Here is an 18,246-nt window from a genome sequence, read left to right on the forward strand (position 1 = left end):
AATTTTTATCGGGAGACTTGGGGGAACGCTGGGTGGAAGGAAATTTGTGGCTCCTCTCAGATTCCAGAACTTTCTGCCACAGAAATGTGAGGAACATGTGTTTTTTTAGCTAACTTTTGAGGTTTGCAAAGGATTCTGGGTAACAGAACCTGGTCCGATCCCCACAAGTCACCCCATTGTGGATTCCCCTAGGTCTCTAGTTTTCAGAAATGCACAGGTTTGGTAGGTTTCCCTAGGTGCCGGCTAAGCTAGAGGCCAAAATCTACAGGTAGGCACTTTGCAAAAAACACCTCTGTTTTCTTTCAAAAATGTGGATGTGTCCACGTTGCGCTTTGGGGCGTTTCCTGTCGCGGGCGCTAGGCCTACCCACACAAGTGAGGTATCATTTTTATCTGGAGACTTGGGGGAGCGCTGGGTGGTAGGACATTTGTGGCTCCTCTCAGATTCCAGAACTTTCTGCCACAGAAATGTGAGGAACATGTGTTTTTTTAGCCAAATTTTGAGGTTTGCATAGGATTCTGGGTAACAGAACCTGGTCCGAGCCCCACAAGTCACCCCATCTTGGATTCCCGTAGGTCTCTAGTTTTCAGAAATGCACCGGTTTGATAGGTTTCCCTAGGTGCCGGCTGAGCTAGAGGCCAAAATCTACAGGTAGGCACTTTGCAAAAAACACCTCTGTTTTCTTTAAAAAATTTGGATGTGTCCACGTTGCGCTTTGGGGCGTTTCCTGTCACGGGCGCTAGGCCTACCCACAAAAGTGAGGTATCATTTTTATCGGGAGACTTAGGGGAACGCTGGGTGGAAGGAAATTTGTGGCTCCTCTCAGATTCCAGAACTTTCTGCCACAGAAATGTGAGGAACATCTGTATTTTTAGCCAAATTTTGAGGTTTGCAAAGGATTCTGGGTAACAGAACCTGGTCCGATCCCCACAAGTCACCCCATCTTGGATTCCCCTAGGTCTCTAGTTTTCAGAAATGCACAGGTTTGGTAGGTTTCCCTAGGTGCCGGCTGAGCTAGAGGCCAAAATCTACAGGTAGGCACTTTGCAAAAAACACCTCTGTTTTCTTTCAAAAATGTGGATGTGTCCACGTTGCGCTTTGGGGCGTTTCCTGTCGCGGGCGCTAGGCCTACCCACACAAGTGAGGTATCATTTTTATCTGGAGACTTGGGGGAACGCTGGGTGGAAGTAAATTTGTGGCTCCTCTCAGATTCCAGGACTTTCTGCCACTGAAATATGAGGAACATGTGTTTTTTTTCCCAAATTTTGAGGTTTGCAAAGGATTCGGGGTAACATAACCTGGTCCGAGCCCCACAAGTCACCCCATCTTGGATTCCCCTAGGTATCTAGTTTTCAGAAATGCACAGGTTTGGTATGTTTCTCTAGGTGCCGGCTGAGCTAGTGGCCAAAATCTACAGGTAGGCACTTTGCAAAAAACACCTCTGTTTTCTTTCAAAAATTTGGATGTTTCCACGTTGCGCTTTGGGGCGTTTCCTGTCACGGGCGCTAGGCCTACCCACACACGTGAGGTATCATTTTTATCGGGAGACTTGGGGGAACGCTGGGTGGAAGGAAATTTGTGGCTCCTCTCAGATTCCAGAACTTTCTGCCACAGAAATGTGAGGAACATGTGTTTTTTTAGCCAAATTTTGAGGTTTGCATAGGATTCTGGGTAACAGAACCTGGTCCGAGCCCCACAAGTCACCCCATCTTGGATTCCCGTAGGTCTCTAGTTTTCAGAAATGCACCGGTTTGGTAGGTTTCCCTAGGTGCCGGCTGAGCTAGAGGCCAAAATCTACAGGTAGGCACTTTGCAAAAAACACCTCTGTTTTCTTTAAAAAATTTGGATGTGTCCACGTTGCACTTTGGGGCGTTTCCTGTCACGGGCGCTAGGCCTACCCACAAAAGTGAGGTATCATTTTTATCGGGAGACTTAGGGGAACGCTGGGTGGAAGGAAATTTGTGGCTCCTCTCAGATTCCAGAACTTTCTGCCACAGAAATGTGAGGAACATCTGTTTTTTTAGCCAAATTTTGAGGTTTGCAAAGGATTCTGGGTAACAGAACCTGGTCCGATCCCCACAAGTCACCCCATCTTGGATTCCCCTAGGTCTCTAGTTTTCAGAAATGCACCGGTTTGGTAGGTTTCCCTAGCTGCCGGCTGAGCTAGAGGCCAAAATCTACAGGTAGGCACTTTGCAAAAAACACCTCTGTTTTCTTTCAAAAATTTGGATGTGTCCACGTTGCGCTTTGGGGCATTTCCTGTCGCAGGCACTAGGTCTACCCACACAAGTGAGGTATCATTTTTATCAGGAGACTTGGGGGAACGCTGGGTGGTAGGAAATTTGTGGCTCCTCTCAGATTCCAGAACTTTCTGCCACAGAAATGTGAGGAACATGTGTTTTTTTAGCGAAAATTTTGAGGTTTGCAAAGGATTCTGGGTAACATAACCTGGTCCGAGCCCCACAAGTCACCCCATCTTGGATTCCCCTAGGTATCTAGTTTTCAGAAATGCACAGGTTTGGTATGTTTCTCTAGGTGCCGGCTGAGCTAGTGGCCAAAATCTACAGGTAGGCACTTTGCAAAAAACACCTCTGTTTTCTTTCAAATATTTGGATGTGTCCACGTTGCGCTTTGGGGCGTTTCCTGTCACGGGCGCTAGGCCTACCCACACAAGTGAGGTATAATTTTTATCGGGAGACTTGGGGGAACGCTGGGTGGAAGGAAATTTGTGGCTCCTCTCAGATTCCAGAACTTTCTGCCACAGAAATGTGAGGAACATGTGTTTTTTTAGCCAACTTTTGAGGTTTGCAAAGGATTCTGGGTAACAGAACCTTGTCCGAGCCCCACAAGTCACCCCATCTTGGATTCCCCTAGGTCTCTAGTTTTCAGAAATGCACAGGTTTGGTAGGTTTCCCTAGGTGCCGGCTAAGCTAGAGGCCAAAATCTACAGGTAGGCACTTTGCAAAAAACACCTCTGTTTTCTTTCAAAAATGTGGATGTGTCCACGTTGCGCTTTGGGGCGTTTCCTGTCGCGGGCGCTAGGCCTACCCACACAAGTGAGGTATCATTTTTATCTGGAGACTTCGGGGAGCGCTGGGTGGTAGGACATTTGTGGCTCCTCTCAGATTCCAGAACTTTCTGCCACAGAAATGTGAGGAACATGTGTTTTTTTAGCCAAATTTTGAGGTTTGCATAGGATTCTGGGTAACAGAACCTGGTCCGAGCCCCACAAGTCACCCCATCTTGGATTCCCGTAGGTCTCTAGTTTTCAGAAATGCACCGGTTTGATAGGTTTCCCTAGGTGCCGGCTGAGCTAGAGGCCAAAATCTACAGGTAGGCACTTTGCAAAAAACACCTCTGTTTTCTTTAAAAAATTTGGATGTGTCCACGTTGCGCTTTGGGGCGTTTCCTGTCACGGGCGCTAGGCCTACCCACAAAAGTGAGGTATCATTTTTATCGGGAGACTTAGGGGAACGCTGGGTGGAAGGAAATTTGTGGCTCCTCTCAGATTCCAGAACTTTCTGCCACAGAAATGTGAGGAACATCTGTATTTTTAGCCAAATTTTGAGGTTTGCAAAGGATTCTGGGTAACAGAACCTGGTCCGATCCCCACAAGTCACCCCATCTTGGATTCCCCTAGGTCTCTAGTTTTCAGAAATGCACAGGTTTGGTAGGTTTCCCTAGGTGCCGGCTGAGCTAGAGGCCAAAATCTACAGGTAGGCACTTTGCAAAAAACACCTCTGTTTTCTTTAAAAAATGTGGATGTGTCCACGTTGCGCTTTGGGGCGTTTCCTGTCGCGGGCGCTAGGCCTACCCACACAAGTGAGGTATCATTTTTATCTGGAGACTTGGGGGAACGCTGGGTGGAAGTAAATTTGTGGCTCCTCTCAGATTCCAGGACTTTCTGCCACTGAAATATGAGGAACATGTGTTTTTTTTGCCAAATTTTGAGTTTTGCAAAGGATTCTGGGTAACATAACCTGGTCCGAGCCCCACAAGTCACCCCATCTTGGATTCCCCTAGGTATCTAGTTTTCAGAAATGCACAGGTTTGGTATGTTTCTCTAGGTGCCGGCTGAGCTAGTGGCCAAAATCTACAGGTAGGCACTTTGCAAAAAACACCTCTGTTTTCTTTCAAAAATTTGGATGTGTCCACGTTGCGCTTTGGGGCGTTTCCTGTCACGGGCGCTAGGCCTACCCACACAAGTGAGGTATCATTTTTATCGGGAGACTTGGGGGAACGCTGGGTGGAAGGAAATTTGAGGCTCCTCTCAGATTCCAGAACTTTCTGCCACAGAAATGTGAGGAACATGGGTTTTTTTTGCCAAATTTTGAGGTTTGCAAAGGATTCTGGGTAACAGAACCTGGTCCGAGCCCCACAAGTCACCCCATCATGGATTCCCCTAGGTCTCTAGTTTTCAGAAATGCACAGGTTTGGTAGGTTTTCATAGGTGCCGGCTTAGCTAGAGGCCAAAATCTACAGGTAGGCACTTTGCAAAAAACACCTCTGTTTTCATTCAAAAATTTGGATGTGTCCACAGTGCGCTTTGGGGCGTTTCCTGTCGCGGGCGCTAGGCCTACCCACACAAGTGAGGTATCATTTTTATCTGGAGACTTGGGGGAACGCTGGGTGGTAGGAAATTTGTGGCTCCTCTCAGATTCCAGAACTTTCTGCCACAGAAATGTGAGGAACATGTGTTTTTTTAGCCAAATTTTGAGGTTTGCATAGGATTCTGGGTAACAGAACCTGGTCCGAGCCCCACAAGTCACCCCATCTTGGATTCCCGTAGGTCTCTAGTTTTCAGAAATGCACCGGTTTGGTAGGTTTCCCTAGGTGCCGGCTGAGCTAGAGGCCAAAATCTACAGGTAGGCACTTTGCAAAAAACACCTCTGTTTTCTTTAAAAAATTTTGATGTGTCCACGTTGCACTTTGGGGCGTTTCCTGTCACGGGCGCTAGGCCTACCCACAAAAGTGAGGTATCATTTTTATCGGGAGACTTAGGGGAACGCTGGGTGGAAGGAAATTTGTGGCTCCTCTCAGATTCCAGAACTTTCTGCCACAGAAATGTGAGGAACATCTGTTTTTTTAGCCAAATTTTGAGGTTTGCAAAGGATTCTGGGTAACAGAACCTGGTCCGATCCCCACAAGTCACCCCATCTTGGATTCCCCTAGGTCTCTAGTTTTCAGAAATGCACAGGTTTGGTAGGTTTCCCTAGCTGCCGGCTGAGCTAGAGGCCAAAATCTACAGGTAGGCACTTTGCAAAAAACACCTCTGTTTTCTTTCAAAAATTTGGATGTGTCCACGTTGCGCTTTGGGGCATTTCCTGTCGCAGGCACTAGGTCTACCCACACAAGTGAGGTATCATTTTTATCAGGAGACTTGGGGGAACGCTGGGTGGTAGGAAATTTGTGGCTCCTCTCAGATTCCAGAACTTTCTGCCACAGAAATGTGAGGAACATGTGTTTTTTTAGCGAAAATTTTGAGGTTTGCAAAGGATTCTGGGTAACATAACCTGGTCCGAGCCCCACAAGTCACCCCATCTTGGATTCCCCTAGGTATCTAGTTTTCAGAAATGCACAGGTTTGGTATGTTTCTCTAGGTGCCGGCTGAGCTAGTGGCCAAAATCTACAGGTAGGCACTTTGCAAAAAACACCTCTGTTTTCTTTCAAATATTTGGATGTGTCCACGTTGCGCTTTGGGGCGTTTCCTGTCACGGGCGCTAGGCCTACCCACACAAGTGAGGTATAATTTTTATCGGGAGACTTGGGGGAACGCTGGGTGGAAGGAAATTTGTGGCTCCTCTCAGATTCCAGAACTTTCTGCCACAGAAATGTGAGGAACATGTGTTTTTTTAGCCAACTTTTGAGGTTTGCAAAGGATTCTGGGTAACAGAACCTTGTCCGAGCCCCACAAGTCACCCCATCTTGGATTCCCCTAGGTCTCTAGTTTTCAGAAATGCACAGGTTTGGTAGGTTTCCCTAGGTGCCGGCTAAGCTAGAGGCCAAAATCTACAGGTAGGCACTTTGCAAAAAACACCTCTGTTTTCTTTCAAAAATGTGGATGTGTCCACGTTGCGCTTTGGGGCGTTTCCTGTCGCGGGCGCTAGGCCTACCCACACAAGTGAGGTATCATTTTTATCTGGAGACTTGGGGGAGCGCTGGGTGGTAGGACATTTGTGGCTCCTCTCAGATTCCAGAACTTTCTGCCACAGAAATGTGAGGAACATGTGTTTTTTTAGCCAAATTTTGAGGTTTGCATAGGATTCTGGGTAACAGAACCTGGTCCGAGCCCCACAAGTCACCCCATCTTGGATTCCCGTAGGTCTCTAGTTTTCAGAAATGCACCGGTTTGATAGGTTTCCCTAGGTGCCGGCTGAGCTAGAGGCCAAAATCTACAGGTAGGCACTTTGCAAAAAACACCTCTGTTTTCTTTAAAAAATTTGGATGTGTCCACGTTGCGCTTTGGGGCGTTTCCTGTCACGGGCGCTAGGCCTACCCACAAAAGTGAGGTATCATTTTTATCGGGAGACTTAGGGGAACGCTGGGTGGAAGGAAATTTGTGGCTCCTCTCAGATTCCAGAACTTTCTGCCACAGAAATGTGAGGAACATCTGTATTTTTAGCCAAATTTTGAGGTTTGCAAAGGATTCTGGGTAACAGAACCTGGTCCGATCCCCACAAGTCACCCCATCTTGGATTCCCCTAGGTCTCTAGTTTTCAGAAATGCACAGGTTTGGTAGGTTTCCCTAGGTGCCGGCTGAGCTAGAGGCCAAAATCTACAGGTAGGCACTTTGCAAAAAACACCTCTGTTTTCTTTAAAAAATGTGGATGTGTCCACGTTGCGCTTTGGGGCGTTTCCTGTCGCGGGCGCTAGGCCTACCCACACAAGTGAGGTATCATTTTTATCTGGAGACTTGGGGGAACGCTGGGTGGAAGTAAATTTGTGGCTCCTCTCAGATTCCAGGACTTTCTGCCACTGAAATATGAGGAACATGTGTTTTTTTTGCCAAATTTTGAGTTTTGCAAAGGATTCTGGGTAACATAACCTGGTCCGAGCCCCACAAGTCACCCCATCTTGGATTCCCCTAGGTATCTAGTTTTCAGAAATGCACAGGTTTGGTATGTTTCTCTAGGTGCCGGCTGAGCTAGTGGCCAAAATCTACAGGTAGGCACTTTGCAAAAAACACCTCTGTTTTCTTTCAAAAATTTGGATGTGTCCACGTTGCGCTTTGGGGCGTTTCCTGTCACGGGCGCTAGGCCTACCCACACAAGTGAGGTATCATTTTTATCGGGAGACTTGGGGGAACGCTGGGTGGAAGGAAATTTGTGGCTCCTCTCAGATTCCAGAACTTTCTGCCACAGAAATGTGAGGAACATGGGTTTTTTTTGCCAAATTTTGAGGTTTGCAAAGGATTCTGGGTAACAGAACCTGGTCCGAGCCCCACAAGTCACCCCATCATGGATTCCCCTAGGTCTCTAGTTTTCAGAAATGCACAGGTTTGGTAGGTTTCCATAGGTGCCGGCTTAGCTAGAGGCCAAAATCTACAGGTAGGCACTTTGCAAAAAACACCTCTGTTTTCATTCAAAAATTTGGATGTGTCCACAGTGCGCTTTGGGGCGTTTCCTGTCGCGGGCGCTAGGCCTACCCACACAAGTGAGGTATCATTTTTATCTGGAGACTTGGGGGAACGCTGGGTGGTAGGAAATTTGTGGCTCCTCTCAGATTCCAGAACTTTCTGCCACAGAAATGTGAGGAACATGTGTTTTTTTAGCCAAATTTTGAGGTTTGCATAGGATTCTGGGTAACAGAACCTGGTCCGAGCCCCACAAGTCACCCCATCTTGGATTCCCGTAGGTCTCTAGTTTTCAGAAATGCACCGGTTTGGTAGGTTTCCCTAGGTGCCGGCTGAGCTAGAGGCCAAAATCTACAGGTAGGCACTTTGCAAAAAACACCTCTGTTTTCTTTCAAAAATTTTGATGTGTCCACGTTGCACTTTGGGGCGTTTCCTGTCACGCGCGCTAGGCCTACCCACAAAAGTGAGGTATCATTTTTATCGGGAGACTTAGGGGAACGCTGGGTGGAAGGAAATTTGTGGCTCCTCTCAGATTCCAGAACTTTCTGCCACAGAAATGTGAGGAACATCTGTTTTTTTAGCCAAATTTTGAGGTTTGCAAAGGATTCTGGGTAACAGAACCTGGTCCGATCCCCACAAGTCACCCCATCTTGGATTCCCCTAGGTCTCTAGTTTTCAGAAATGCACAGGTTTGGTAGGTTTCCCTAGCTGCCGGCTGAGCTAGAGGCCAAAATCTACAGGTAGGCACTTTGCAAAAAACACCTCTGTTTTCTTTAAAAAATTTGGATGTGTCCACGTTGCGCTTTGGGGCGTTTCCTGTCACGGGCGCTAGGCCTACCCACGCAAGTGAGGTATCATTTTTATCTGGAGACTTGGGGGAACGCTGTGTGGAAGTAAATTTGTGGCTCCTCTCAGATTCCAGAACTTTCTGCCACAGAAATATGAGGAACATGTGTTTTTTTTGCCAAATTTTGAGGTTTGCAAAGGATTCTGGGTAACATAACCTGGTCCGAGCCCCACAAGTCACCCCATCTTGGATTCCCCTAGGTATCTAGTTTTCAGAAATGCACAGGTTTGGTATGTTTCTCTAGGTGCCGGCTGAGCTAGTGGCCAAAATCTACAGGCAGGCACTTTGCAAAAAACACCTCTGTTTTCTTTCAAATATTTGGATGTGTCCACGTTGCGCTTTGGGGCGTTTCCTGTCACGGGCGCTAGGCCTACCCACACAAGTGAGGTATCATTTTTATCGGGAGACTTGGGGGAACGCTGGGTGGAAGGAAATTTGTGGCTCCTCTCAGATTCCAGAACTTTCTGCCACAGAAATGTGAGGAACATGTGTTTTTTTAGCCAAATTTTGAGGTTTGCAAAGGATTCTGGGTAACAGAACCTGGTCCGAGCCCCACAAGTCACCCCATCTTGGATTCCCCTAGGTCTCTAGTTTTCAGAAATGCACAGGTTTGGTAGGTTTCCCTAGGTGCCGGCTGAGCTAGAGGCCAAAATCTACAGGTAGGCACTTTGCAAAAAACACCTCTGTTTTCTTTCAAAAATTTGGATGTGTCCACGTTGCGCTTTGGGGCATTTCCTGTCGCAGGCACTAGGTCTACCCACACAAGTGAGGTATCATTTTTATCAGGAGACTTGGGGGAACGCTGGGTGGTAGGAAATTTGTGGCTCCTCTCAGATTCCAGAACTTTCTGCCACAGAAATGTGAGGAACATGTGTTTTTTTAGCGAAAATTTTGAGGTTTGCAAAGGATTCTGGGTAACAGAACCTGGTCAGAGCCCCACAAATCACCCCATCTTGGATTCCCCTAGGTCTCTAGTTTTCAGAAATGCACAGGTTTGGTAGGTTTCCCTAGGTGCTGGCTAAGCTAGAGGCCAAAATCTACAGGTAGGCTCTTTGCAAAAAACACCTATGTTTTCTTTCAAAAATTTGGATGTGTCCACGTTGCGCTTTGGGGCGTTTCCTGTCGCTGGCGCTAGGCCTACCCACACAAGTGAGGTATCATTTTTATCGGGAGACTTGGGGAAACACTGGGTGGAAGGAAATTTGTGGCTCCTCTCAGATTCCAGAACTTTCTGCCACAGAAATGTGAGGAACATGTGTTTTTTTAGCCAAATTTTGAGGTTTGCAAAGGATTCTGGGTAACAGAACCTGGTCCGAGCCCCACAAGTCACCCCATCTTGGATTTCCCTAGGTCTCTAGTTTTCAGAAATGCACAGGTTTGGTAGGTTTCCCTAGGTGCCGGCTAAGCTAGAGGCCAAAATCTACAGGTAGGCACTTTGCAAAAAACACCTCTGTTTTCTTAAAAAAATGTGGATGTGTCCAAGTTGCGCTTTGGGGCGTTTCCTGTCACGGGCGCTAGGCCTACCCACACAAGTGAGGTATCATTTTTATCTGGAGACTTGGGGGAACGCTGGGTGGAAGTAAATTTGTGGCTCCTCTCAGATTCCAGAACTTTCTGCCACAGAAATGTGAGGAACATGTGTTTTTTTAGCCAAATTTTGAGGTTTGCATAGGATTCTGGGTAACAGAACCTGGTCCGAGCCCCACAAGTCACCCCATCTTGGATTCCCGTAGGTCTCTAGTTTTCAGAAATGCACCGGTTTGGTAGGTTTCCCTAGGTGCCGGCTGAGCTAGAGGCCAAAATCTACAGGTAGGCACTTTGCAAAATACACCTCTGTTTTCTTTCGAAAATTTGGATGTGTCCACGTTGCGCTTTGGGGCGTTTCCTTTCGCGGGCGGTAGGCCTACCCACACAAGTGAGGTATCATTTTTATCTGGAGACTTGGGGGAACGCTGGGTGGAAGTAAATTTGTGGCTCCTCTCAGGTTCCAGAACTTTCTGCCACAGAAATATGAGGAACATGTGGTTTTTTTGCCAAATTTTGAGGTTTGCAAAGGATTCTGGGTAACATAACCTGGTCCGAGCCCCACAAGTCACCCCATCTTGGATTCCCCTAGGTATCTAGTTTTCAGAAATGCACAGGTTTGGTATGTTTCTCTAGGTGCCGGCTGAGATAGTGGCCAAAATCTACAGGTAGGAACTTTGCAAAAAACACCTCTGTTTTCTTTCAAATATTTGGATGTGTCCACGTTGCGCTTTGGGGCGTTTCCTGTCACGGGCGCTAGGCCTACCCACACAAGTGAGGTATAATTTTTATCGGGAGACTTGGGGGAACGCTGGGTGGAAGGAAATTTGTGGCTCCTCTCAGATTCCAGAACTTTCTGCCACAGAAATGTGAGGAACATGTGTTTTTTTAGCCAACTTTTGAGGTTTGCAAAGGATTCTGGGTAACAGAACCTTGTCCGAGCCCCACAAGTCACCCCATCTTGGATTCCCCTAGGTCTCTAGTTTTCAGAAATGCACAGGTTTGGTAGGTTTCCCTAGGTGCCGGCTAAGCTAGAGGCCAAAATCTACAGGTAGGCACTTTGCAAAAAACACCTCTGTTTTCTTTCAAAAATGTGGATGTGTCCACGTTGCGCTTTGGGGCGTTTCCTGTCGCGGGCGCTAGGCCTACCCACACAAGTGAGGTATCATTTTTGTCTGGAGACTTGGGGGAGCGCTGGGTGGTAGGACATTTGTGGCTCCTCTCAGATTCCAGAACTTTCTGCCACAGAAATGTGAGGAACATGTGTTTTTTTAGCCAAATTTTGAGGTTTGCATAGGATTCTGGGTAACAGAATCTGGTCCGAGCCCCACAAGTCACCCCATCTTGGATTCCCGTAGGTCTCTAGTTTTCAGAAATGCACCGGTTTGATAGGTTTCCCTAGGTGCCGGCTGAGCTAGAGGCCAAAATCTACAGGTAGGCACTTTGCAAAAAACACCTCTGTTTTCTTTAAAAAATTTGGATGTGTCCACGTTGCGCTTTGGGGCGTTTCCTGTCACGGGCGCTAGGCCTACCCACAAAAGTGAGGTATCATTTTTATCGGGAGACTTAGGGGAACGCTGGGTGGAAGGAAATTTGTGGCTCCTCTCAGATTCCAGAACTTTCTGCCACAGAAATGTGAGGAACATCTGTATTTTTAGCCAAATTTTGAGGTTTGCAAAGGATTCTGGGTAACAGAACCTGGTCCGATCCCCACAAGTCACCCCATCTTGGATTCCCCTAGGTCTCTAGTTTTCAGAAATGCACAGGTTTGGTAGGTTTCCCTAGGTGCCGGCTGAGCTAGAGGCCAAAATCTACAGGTAGGCACTTTGCAAAAAACACCTCTGTTTTCTTTAAAAAATGTGGATGTGTCCACGTTGCGCTTTGGGGCGTTTCCTGTCGCGGGCGCTAGGCCTACCCACACAAGTGAGGTATAATTTTTATCTGGAGACTTGGGGGAACGCTGGGTGGAAGTAAATTTGTGGCTCCTCTCAGATTCCAGGACTTTCTGCCACTGAAATATGAGGAACATGTGTTTTTTTTGCCAAATTTTGAGTTTTGCAAAGGATTCTGGGTAACATAACCTGGTCCGAGCCCCACAAGTCACCCCATCTTGGATTCCCCTAGGTATCTAGTTTTCAGAAATGCACAGGTTTGGTATGTTTCTCTAGGTGCCGGCTGAGATAGTGGCCAAAATCTACAGGTAGGCACTTTGCAAAAAACACCTCTGTTTTCTTTCAAAAATTTGGATGTGTCCACGTTGCGCTTTGGGGCGTTTCCTGTCACGGGCGCTAGGCCTACCCACACAAGTGAGGTATCATTTTTATCGGGAGACTTGGGGGAACGCTGGGTGGAAGGAAATTTGTGGCTCCTCTCAGATTCCAGAACTTTCTGCCACAGAAATGTGAGGAACATGGGTTTTTTTTGCCAAATTTTGAGGTTTGCAAAGGATTCTGGGTAACAGAACCTGGTCCGAGCCCCACAAGTCACCCCATCATGGATTCCCCTAGGTCTCTAGTTTTCAGAAATGCACAGGTTTGGTAGGTTTCCATAGGTGCCGGCTTAGCTAGAGGCCAAAATCTACAGGTAGGCACTTTGCAAAAAACACCTCTGTTTTCATTCAAAAATTTGGATGTGTCCACAGTGCGCTTTGGGGCGTTTCCTGTCGCGGGCGCTAGGCCTACCCACACAAGTGAGGTATCATTTTTATCTGGAGACTTGGGGGAACGCTGGGTGGTAGGAAATTTGTGGCTCCTCTCAGATTCCAGAACTTTCTGCCACAGAAATGTGAGGAACATGTGTTTTTTTAGCCAAATTTTGAGGTTTGCATAGGATTCTGGGTAACAGAACCTGGTCCGAGCCCCACAAGTCACCCCATCTTGGATTCCCGTAGGTCTCTAGTTTTCAGAAATGCACCGGTTTGGTAGGTTTCCCTAGGTGCCGGCTGAGCTAGAGGCCAAAATCTACAGGTAGGCACTTTGCAAAAAACACCTCTGTTTTCTTTCAAAAATTTTGATGTGTCCACGTTGCACTTTGGGGCGTTTCCTGTCACGCGCGCTAGGCCTACCCACAAAAGTGAGGTATCATTTTTATCGGGAGACTTAGGGGAACGCTGGGTGGAAGGAAATTTGTGGCTCCTCTCAGATTCCAGAACTTTCTGCCACAGAAATGTGAGGAACATCTGTTTTTTTAGCCAAATTTTGAGGTTTGCAAAGGATTCTGGGTAACAGAACCTGGTCCGATCCCCACAAGTCACCCCATCTTGGATTCCCCTAGGTCTCTAGTTTTCAGAAATGCACAGGTTTGGTAGGTTTCCCTAGCTGCCGGCTGAGCTAGAGGCCAAAATCTACAGGTAGGCACTTTGCAAAAAACACCTCTGTTTTCTTTAAAAAATTTGGATGTGTCCACGTTGCGCTTTGGGGCGTTTCCTGTCACGGGCGCTAGGCCTACCCACGCAAGTGAGGTATCATTTTTATCTGGAGACTTGGGGGAACGCTGGGTGGAAGTAAATTTGTGGCTCCTCTCAGATTCCAGAACTTTCTGCCACAGAAATATGAGGAACATGTGTTTTTTTTGCCAAATTTTGAGGTTTGCAAAGGATTCTGGGTAACATAACCTGGTCCGAGCCCCACAAGTCACCCCATCTTGGATTCCCCTAGGTATCTAGTTTTCAGAAATGCACAGGTTTGGTATGTTTCTCTAGGTGCCGGCTGAGCTAGTGGCCAAAATCTACAGGTAGGCACTTTGCAAAAAACACCTCTGTTTTCTTTCAAATATTTGGATGTGTCCACGTTGCGCTTTGGGGCGTTTCCTGTCACGGGCGCTAGGCCTACCCACACAAGTGAGGTATCATTTTTATAGGGAGACTTGGGGGAACGCTGGGTGGAAGGAAATTTGTGGCTCCTCTCAGATTCCAGAACTTTCTGCCACAGAAATGTGAGGAACATGTGTTTTTTTAGCCAACTTTTGAGGTTTGCAAAGGATTCTGGGTAACAGAACCTGGTCCGAGCCCCACAAGTCACCCCATCTTGGATTCCCCTAGGTCTCTAGTTTTCAGAAATGCACAGGTTTGGTAGGTTTCCCTAGGTGCCGGCTGAGCTAGAGGCCAAAATCTACAGGTAGGCACTTTGCAAAAAACACCTCTGTTTTCTTTCAAAAATTTGGATGTGTCCACGTTGCGCTTTGGGGCATTTCCTGTCGCGGGCACTAGGTCTACCCACACAAGTGAGGTATCATTTTTATCAGGAGACTTGGGGGAACGCTGGGTGGTAGGAAATTTGTGGCTCCTCTCAGATTCCAGAACTTTCTGCCACAGAAATGTGAGGAACATGTGTTTTTTTAGTGAAAATTTTGAGGTTTGCAAAGGATTCTGGGTAACAGAACCTGGTCAGAGCCCCACAAATCACCCCATCTTGGATTCCCCTAGGTCTCTAGTTTTCAGAAATGCACAGGTTTGGTAGGTTTCCCTAGGTGCTGGCTAAGCTAGAGGCCAAAATCTACAGGTAGGCACTTTGCAAAAAACACCTATGTTTTCTTTCAAAAATGTGGATGTGTCCACGTTGCGCTTTGGGGCGTTTCCTGTCGCTGGCGCTAGGCCTACCCACACAAGTGAGGTATCATTTTTATCGGGAGACTTGGGGAAACACTGGGTGGAAGGACATTTGTGGCTCCTCTCAGATTCCAGAACTTTCTGCCACAGAAATGTGAGGAACATGTGTTTTTTTAGCCAAATTTTGAGGTTTGCAAAGGATTCTGGGTAACATAACCTGGTCCGAGCCCCACAAGTCACCCCATCTTGGATTCCCCTAGGTATCTAGTTTTCAGAAATGCACAGGTTTGGTATGTTTCTCTAGGTGCCGGCTGAGCTAGTGGCCAAAATCTACAGGTAGGCACTTTGCAAAAAACACCTCTGTTTTCTTTCAAATATTTGGATGTGTCCACGTTGCGCTTTGGGGCGTTTCCTGTCACGGGCGCTAGGCCTACCCACACAAGTGAGGTATAATTTTTATCGGGAGACTTGGGGGAACGCTGGGTGGAAGGAAATTTGTGGCTCCTCTCAGATTCCAGAACTTTCTGCCACAGAAATGTGAGGAACATGTGTTTTTTTAGCCAACTTTTGAGGTTTGCAAAGGATTCTGGGTAACAGAACCTTGTCCGAGCCCCACAAGTCACCCCATCTTGGATTCCCCTAGGTCTCTAGTTTTCAGAAATGCACAGGTTTGGTAGGTTTCCCTAGGTGCCGGCTAAGCTAGAGGCCAAAATCTACAGGTAGGCACTTTGCAAAAAACACCTCTGTTTTCTTTCAAAAATGTGGATGTGTCCACGTTGCGCTTTGGGGCGTTTCCTGTCGCGGGCGCTAGGCCTACCCACACAAGTGAGGTATCATTTTTATCTGGAGACTTGGGGGAGCGCTGGGTGGTAGGACATTTGTGGCTCCTCTCAGATTCCAGAACTTTCTGCCACAGAAATGTGAGGAACATGTGTTTTTTTAGCCAAATTTTGAGGTTTGCATAGGATTCTGGGTAACAGAACCTGGTCCGAGCCCCACAAGTCACCCCATCTTGGATTCCCGTAGGTCTCTAGTTTTCAGAAATGCACCGGTTTGATAGGTTTCCCTAGGTGCCGGCTGAGCTAGAGGCCAAAATCTACAGGTAGGCACTTTGCAAAAAACACCTCTGTTTTCTTTAAAAAATTTGGATGTGTCCACGTTGCGCTTTGGGGCGTTTCCTGTCACGGGCGCTAGGCCTACCCACAAAAGTGAGGTATCATTTTTATCGGGAGACTTAGGGGAACGCTGGGTGGAAGGAAATTTGTGGCTCCTCTCAGATTCCAGAACTTTCTGCCACAGAAATGTGAGGAACATCTGTATTTTTAGCCAAATTTTGAGGTTTGCAAAGGATTCTGGGTAACAGAACCTGGTCCGATCCCCACAAGTCACCCCATCTTGGATTCCCCTAGGTCTCTAGTTTTCAGAAATGCACAGGTTTGGTAGGTTTCCCTAGGTGCCGGCTGAGCTAGAGGCCAAAATCTACAGGTAGGCACTTTGCAAAAAACACCTCTGTTTTCTTTAAAAAATGTGGATGTGTCCACGTTGCGCTTTGGGGCGTTTCCTGTCGCGGGCGCTAGGCCTACCCACACAAGTGAGGTATCATTTTTATCTGGAGACTTGGGGGAACGCTGGGTGGAAGTAAATTTGTGGCTCCTCTCAGATTCCAGGACTTTCTGCCACTGAAATATGAGGAACATGTGTTTTTTTTGCCAAATTTTGAGTTTTGCAAAGGATTCTGGGTAACATAACCTGGTCCGAGCCCCACAAGTCACCCCATCTTGGATTCCCCTAGGTATCTAGTTTTCAGAAATGCACAGGTTTGGTATGTTTCTCTAGGTGCCGGCTGAGCTAGTGGCCAAAATCTACAGGTAGGCACTTTGCAAAAAACACCTCTGTTTTCTTTCAAAAATTTGGATGTGTCCACGTTGCGCTTTGGGGCGTTTCCTGTCACGGGCGCTAGGCCTACCCACACAAGTGAGGTATCATTTTTATCGGGAGACTTGGGGGAACGCTGGGTGGAAGGAAATTTGTGGCTCCTCTCAGATTCCAGAACTTTCTGCCACAGAAATGTGAGGAACATGGGTTTTTTTTGCCAAATTTTGAGGTTTGCAAAGGATTCTGGGTAACAGAACCTGGTCCGAGCCCCACAAGTCACCCCATCATGGATTCCCCTAGGTCTCTAGTTTTCAGAAATGCACAGGTTTGGTAGGTTTCCATAGGTGCCGGCTTAGCTAGAGGCCAAAATCTACAGGTAGGCACTTTGCAAAAAACACCTCTGTTTTCATTCAAAAATTTGGATGTGTCCACAGTGCGCTTTGGGGCGTTTCCTGTCGCGGGCGCTAGGCCTACCCACACAAGTGAGGTATCATTTTTATCTGGAGACTTGGGGGAACGCTGGGTGGTAGGAAATTTGTGGCTCCTCTCAGATTCCAGAACTTTCTGCCACAGAAATGTGAGGAACATGTGTTTTTTTAGCCAAATTTTGAGGTTTGCATAGGATTCTGGGTAACAGAACCTGGTCCGAGCCCCACAAGTCACCCCATCTTGGATTCCCGTAGGTCTCTAGTTTTCAGAAATGCACCGGTTTGGTAGGTTTCCCTAGGTGCCGGCTGAGCTAGAGGCCAAAATCTACAGGTAGGCACTTTGCAAAAAACACCTCTGTTTTCTTTCAAAAATTTTGATGTGTCCACGTTGCACTTTGGGGCGTTTCCTGTCACGCGCGCTAGGCCTACCCACAAAAGTGAGGTATCATTTTTATCGGGAGACTTAGGGGAACGCTGGGTGGAAGGAAATTTGTGGCTCCTCTCAGATTCCAGAACTTTCTGCCACAGAAATGTGAGGAACATCTGTTTTTTTAGCCAAATTTTGAGGTTTGCAAAGGATTCTGGGTAACAGAACCTGGTCCGATCCCCACAAGTCACCCCATCTTGGATTCCCCTAGGTCTCTAGTTTTCAGAAATGCACAGGTTTGGTAGGTTTCCCTAGCTGCCGGCTGAGCTAGAGGCCAAAATCTACAGGTAGGCACTTTGCAAAAAACACCTCTGTTTTCTTTAAAAAATTTGGATGTGTCCACGTTGCGCTTTGGGGCGTTTCCTGTCACGGGCGCTAGGCCTACCCACGCAAGTGAGGTATCATTTTTATCTGGAGACTTGGGGGAACGCTGTGTGGAAGTAAATTTGTGGCTCCTCTCAGATTCCAGAACTTTCTGCCACAGAAATATGAGGAACATGTGTTTTTTTTGCCAAATTTTGAGGTTTGCAAAGGATTCTGGGTAACATAACCTGGTCCGAGCCCCACAAGTCACCCCATCTTGGATTCCCCTAGGTATCTAGTTTTCAGAAATGCACAGGTTTGGTATGTTTCTCTAGGTGCCGGCTGAGCTAGTGGCCAAAATCTACAGGCAGGCACTTTGCAAAAAACACCTCTGTTTTCTTTCAAATATTTGGATGTGTCCACGTTGCGCTTTGGGGCGTTTCCTGTCACGGGCGCTAGGCCTACCCACACAAGTGAGGTATCATTTTTATCGGGAGACTTGGGGGAACGCTGGGTGGAAGGAAATTTGTGGCTCCTCTCAGATTCCAGAACTTTCTGCCACAGAAATGTGAGGAACATGTGTTTTTTTAGCCAAATTTTGAGGTTTGCAAAGGATTCTGGGTAACAGAACCTGGTCCGAGCCCCACAAGTCACCCCATCTTGGATTCCCCTAGGTCTCTAGTTTTCAGAAATGCACAGGTTTGGTAGGTTTCCCTAGGTGCC

This window comes from Pleurodeles waltl, chromosome 2_2, assembly GCF_031143425.1.
Source record: "Pleurodeles waltl isolate 20211129_DDA chromosome 2_2, aPleWal1.hap1.20221129, whole genome shotgun sequence".
NCBI lineage: Eukaryota > Metazoa > Chordata > Amphibia > Caudata > Salamandridae > Pleurodeles > Pleurodeles waltl.